Source organism: Nyctereutes procyonoides, unplaced genomic scaffold, assembly GCF_905146905.1.
Source record: "Nyctereutes procyonoides isolate TBG_1078 unplaced genomic scaffold, NYPRO_anot_genome, whole genome shotgun sequence".
NCBI classification, from domain to species: Eukaryota; Metazoa; Chordata; class Mammalia; order Carnivora; family Canidae; genus Nyctereutes; species Nyctereutes procyonoides.
The window spans coordinates 5758950-5764562 of NW_026575020.1; positions in this window are offsets into that span (position 1 = coordinate 5758950).

A 5613-nucleotide genomic window follows, 5' to 3' on the forward strand; every position below is an offset into this window, starting at 1 on the left:
GAGTGCCTGGAAAAAACAAGTTTCAGGACTGCTTTACTTTGCCTGCAGCAAAAGAAAAAAGTATGGAGTGGGATCACAGGCAGAAGGAGACATCAGACAGGCCCTTTCCCTTTGCAGAGGTGTGGCTGCCCCTGTTCTGGTCTCTGGGTGGGTCTCCCCAGACAGGAAGGGAGCAGTTGGCTGAGTGAGTCTCATTTTGAGTGAGTCTCATTTTCCCTGGAATTCAGCACACTGAGAAATTCAGGAGATGCCTACGTCCAATTGAGGCAAGTTCCATTCAACAATCATTCATTGAGTCCCAACAATGGGCCAGGCACTGTGCTGTGTTTGGGTACAACAGAAATGAGTCACCTGCTTTAGAGGTGAAGATAAGCACTTCCATTGTCAGTTACTACAGTGTGATAAGTGCCCCAATGCGGGAGACCTGAGTGTATTGTCTGGAGTGAAAGAGGACAAGAAAAGACAGGGAAAGTATGAACAAGGTGCTTATCCTTGGGAGTTTTGATTTTAAGAAAACAATCCTAGATTAGGGAAAGAAATAATAACTCCATTTCGGTAAGGATTTCTGGCAGGAGGGAGGCACCTTCATGAGTGCTGAGTTCTTCAAACGCAAGTGAGGTCAAATACCTTGCCTGTTTATCTGGAATGGTGGGGGGGTGGGGATGAAGGCAAGAGGCCAAAGGGCAGTCAGGAAAAGTTCCAAGGTCCATAATAGCGAGCGGGGGAGGGGGGCCCCCATGAAATGTGAATTCCTGTTTTTTGTTGGCAGTTTTTCTGGAAATTGTGATGACAGCTGGTGGTGGGAAGAATCACTGAAATCACTAGTGACTGCAGCCCTTTCCCTGCCTCTAGGTGGCTGGCTATCACCTGAGCCATTCCGATGGCAGGCCGCTATAGATTCTTTATTTTTTTTCTTCTGCTTATTTAATAAAGTGAGGGTATTATTAGCTGCTTCTTCTTCTTCTTCTTCTTCTTCTTCTTCTTCTTCTTCTTCTTCTTCTTCGGTAAGAGGCAAAAGATTCATTTTCCAAGAGCAATGAATAAGCAAGCCACATCCTCTACATCAACCAGACGGCTTCTTGTAGGAGGATAAAAAGCCCTGGACAAGAGACTCTGGCCAGAAGAGAGACCCAGTTTCTGGTTTCAGATCTGGCCCAACTTAATGAAAGCTTTGGAAATTCAAAACCTATCTGTACATACTGCTTCTCTTTTGTGCTGTGGGAATAATAAATTCTTGCTCTCAGTGATATTGAGGGAAAGGAAAGAAAGGAATACCAGATAAACATGTGAAAGCCTCAGGAAATAGTACTCTGTAGAGATGTATTTTATTGTTTTTAATAAATTCTCAGGCTGTTTCAGAAAAGTAAAAAGGCCATGGCTGATATTCTATTTTTTAAATGGATATTGAGTGTTGCTAAGGGGCCTCTCTTGAGTAACTTCCTCCTCTTAATTGGGACAGAAATTCTGGCCGTTGAGAGACACATAGAAGGGCCAAAACAGACCTGAACTGTTCTACAACTTCTGGTTCTCAATAGATTCCACTTAAGCATTTGGTTCTGTCTTCAAAGTTAAATCATTAAAACAAGGTCCAGTTTTAATGAGGAACAAATATGGATAACACAGAGAAAAGACAAGGCAAAAAAATACATTGATGAACTACAAGTGGCCATAAAATCTAGAAACATAAGCGAGTATACATAATAAAAGGCTTATGGATATCACAATACATGATATGTTCAATAGCATTGCATCATATGGCCAATAGAATGCCCCTCATTAGGAATGCTTAGTTCAATATGATGTGCCAGTCCACAGTGCACACAAAGCTAATGGAGCTTCTATCAGTGAGTCTGTGATGCCTTGTCTCATGTAATTTAACTTTGATTTTCATTTTCACTGAATAAATCTATGCCCCAAAAGAAGTAACCGAAGGGGTTCAATCTGTTAAAAAAATAAGCTTTGGCTATATTTCCGGGCTTTATGGCTATCTTGTAGCTTGCACAGAGAGGAACATAGAGAATAGTGAAGAAGACTAAAGCAAAGAGAAAGAATGAAAAAAAAAAAAAAGAACATTAAAAAAAAAAAAGCAAAGAGAACGGTAAAGAGTCCAGAGAATGATAGAGGGTAAAAGTAGAAACACAGAATGTGACTATGGAAACAAAAACTGGGATGGAGAAGAGCGGATATCCAAATCCAGGGAACAGAGGAACAAAGGGAGAGAGAAACATCCTCTGAAAAATAAAGCAACGTATCAAGAGGAAAAGACAGTGAGACAGTGAGAAGGACAGAAAGGCAGGTCAGAAAGGAAAAAAATTCTTTTTTTTTTTTTTTTAGTAACTTAGGATTTACTTTTATAAAAGCAAGCTGACAAATATTAAAATGTTATACTTGCATTTTGAACATTATAATTAAAAATATAAAACACAAAGCATCCAATGTTAAATACTGATCTCCCATATCTGACTTGGCTTTAGATACTGAGTATATCATATTTCACAGAAAGAAACTTCCAAAGTTTTTGTCAATGCTTATAGTATATACTATTGTTAAGGGGAATTTCCTAGACTTCACAAACTGTTAGATGCAGCCCTCATTAGCCAAAGCTGATACATTGAAGCATACTAATTTTTTTCTACGGAAAATTAATAGAAAAATATAATTTAAGAACTAGAAAGAACATGGGGCACCTGCCTGGCTCAGTCAGTGGAGCAGGTGACTCTTGATCTCAGGGTTTTGAGTTCGAGCCCCATGTTGGAAATAGAGATGACTTAAAAATAAAATCTTGGAAACAAAGAGAACTAGAGAGAACTTTATTTTTAAAGATTTTATTTATTTATTCATGAGAGACACACAGAGAGAGGCAGAGACACAGGCAGAGGAAGAAGCAGGCTCCCAGTGGGGAGCCCGATGCAGGACTTGATCCCAGGACTCCGGGATCATGACCAGAGCCGAAGGCAGATGCTGAACCACTGAGCCAGCCAGGCACCCTGAGAACTAGAAAGAACTTTAAAGATGATCTAGTCCAACACCTAATTTTACTGATGAAGAAACTAAAGCATTAAGAGGCCCTAGAGACAGATAAAGGATTTGGGTGGCAGTGCTGGAAATCCAGAAAATTCTGATGACCATCAGGAGAAAATAATGTCTATTAATAAGTTTTCAATATTTAAATGAAATAGGTGATGACAACTCATCTGCTCTTCAGTGGGCCAAGTTATGCAGCATGTGTTAGGGAAAAGTGAAATGGAAACTTGAGCTCTCGTCTTATGTTATGCCAGCCATTCTTTGGATTGAATTCTATCAGTCTTGGAGTTTACAGAAAAAGATCATGAGAAGATGAAGAGAAGAGTGCTGGGTCCAAGTCAAGCTGACTTCGGTTCTTGCCCTGGTGCTGCCAGTTACCAGCCCCTGAGATCCCAGGCAAGCCAGTTAATCCACATATTTCTCAGTTTTCCAGAATGAGAATTGTAACATCTGCTTCGTGGGACACTTGGGGGTGTAAGTGAAAGAATACAGAGCATAAAGTGCACAGCAATTTACCAAAGCAATAAAAATGGCCAACAGGAAAAAAAATTCTTCCTGGATTGCATTTCAAAGAAATGCAAAATAAATAGTGATGAGGTATTGCTTTCACCTACCAAACTGGCACAGATGAAAAGAAAACAGAGCTAATAACACTGGAGAGTGTGGAAGTAGATATTCTCATATATTGCTGTAAAGAGTATAAATTGGTACATTTCTGGATGTCAGGTGGGCAAATGTGTATTAAGAACCGTAAAAAAGGCAGGAAACAACAAATGTTGGAGAGGATGTGGAGAAAAGGGAACCCTCTTACACTGTTGGTGGGAATGTGAACTGGTGCAGCCACTCTGGAAAACTGTGTGGAGGTTCCTCAAAGAATTAAAAATAGACCTGCCCTACGACCCAGCAATTGCACTGTTAGGGATTTACCCCGAAGATTCAGATGCAATGAAACGCCGGGGCACCTGCACCCCGATGTTTCTAGCGGCCATGTCCACAATAGCCAAACTGTGGAAGGAGCCTCGGTGCCCATCGAAAGATGAATGGATAAAGAAGATGTGGTTTATGTATACAATGGAATATTACTCAGCCATTAGAAACAACAAATACCCACCATTTGCTTCAACGTGGATGGAACTGGAGGGTATTATGCTGAGTGAAGTAAGTCAATCGGAGAAGGACAAACAGTGTATGTTCTCACTCATTTGGGGAATATGAATAATAGTGAAGGGGAATATAAGGGAAGGGAGAAGAAATGTGTGGGAGATATCAGAAAGGGACACAGAACATAAAGACTTCTAACTCTGGGAAATGAACTAGGGGTGGTGGAAGGGGAGGAGGGCGGGGGGTGGGGGTGAATGGGTGACGGGCACTGCGGGGGACACTTGACGGGATGAGCACTGGGTGTTATTCTGTATGTTGGTAAATTGAACACCAATAAAAATTAATTTATAAAAAAAAAAAAAAAGAACCGTAAAAATGGGGATCCCTGGGTGGCGCAGCAGTTTGGCGCCTGCCTTTGGCCCAGGGCGCGATCCTGGAGACCCGGGATCGAATCCCACGTCAGGCTCCCGGTGCATGGAGCCTGCTTCTCCCTCTGCCTATGTCTCTGCCTCTCTCTCTCTCTCCCTGTGTGACTATCATAAATAAAAATTAAAAAAAAAAAAAAGGACCGTAAAAATGGGTGCCTGGGGTGGCTTAGTAGGTTAAGTGTCTGCCTTCAGCTCCAGTCATGATCGCAGGGTCCTGAGATGGGGCCCACATTGGGCTCCCTGCTTCTCTTCTTCTGCCTCTCCCCCTCTGCTCACCCTCTGTCTCTCGGCTTCTCTCTTTCTCTCTCTCTCATGAATAAATAAATAAATAAAATCTTAAGAAAAAGAGCCTTAAAAATGTTCATGCTCTGGGGGCGCTGGGCTGGCTCAGGTGAAGAGCATGTGACTCTTGATATCCGGGTCATGAATCAAGTCCCACATTGGGTGTAGAGATTACTACAAAAAATAAACTTAAAATAAAATAAAACCAAATAAAATATATATTTTTTAAGATTTTATTTATTTTTTCATGAGAGAGAGAGGCAGAGACACAGGCAGAGGGAGAAGCAGGCTCCATGCAGGGAGCCTGACGTGGCACTCGATCCTGGGTCTCCAGGATCAGGCCCTGGGCTGAAGGCAGCGCTAAACTGCTGAGCCACCTGGGCTGCCCCAAATAAAATATTTTATTTTATTTTATTTTTTAATTTTTATTTATGATAGTCACACACACAGAGAGAGAGGCAGAGACATTTTTTAATTTTTTATTTATGATAGTCACACACAGAGAGAGAGGCAGAGACACAGGCAGAGGGAGAAGCAGGTTCCATGTACCAGGAGCCCGACGTGGGATTCGATCCTGGGTCTCCAGGATCATGCCCTGGGCCAAAGGCAGGCGCTAAACCGCTGCGCCACCCAGGGATCCCTCAAATAAAATATTTTAAAGGAATGTTCACGCTCTTTGATTCAGGACTTGATTCTAGATATTTAGCTTAAGGAAACAATCACATATGGGGGGAAGATACATCTATCTATAAGTTTGCTCATATAGATGCTTTATATT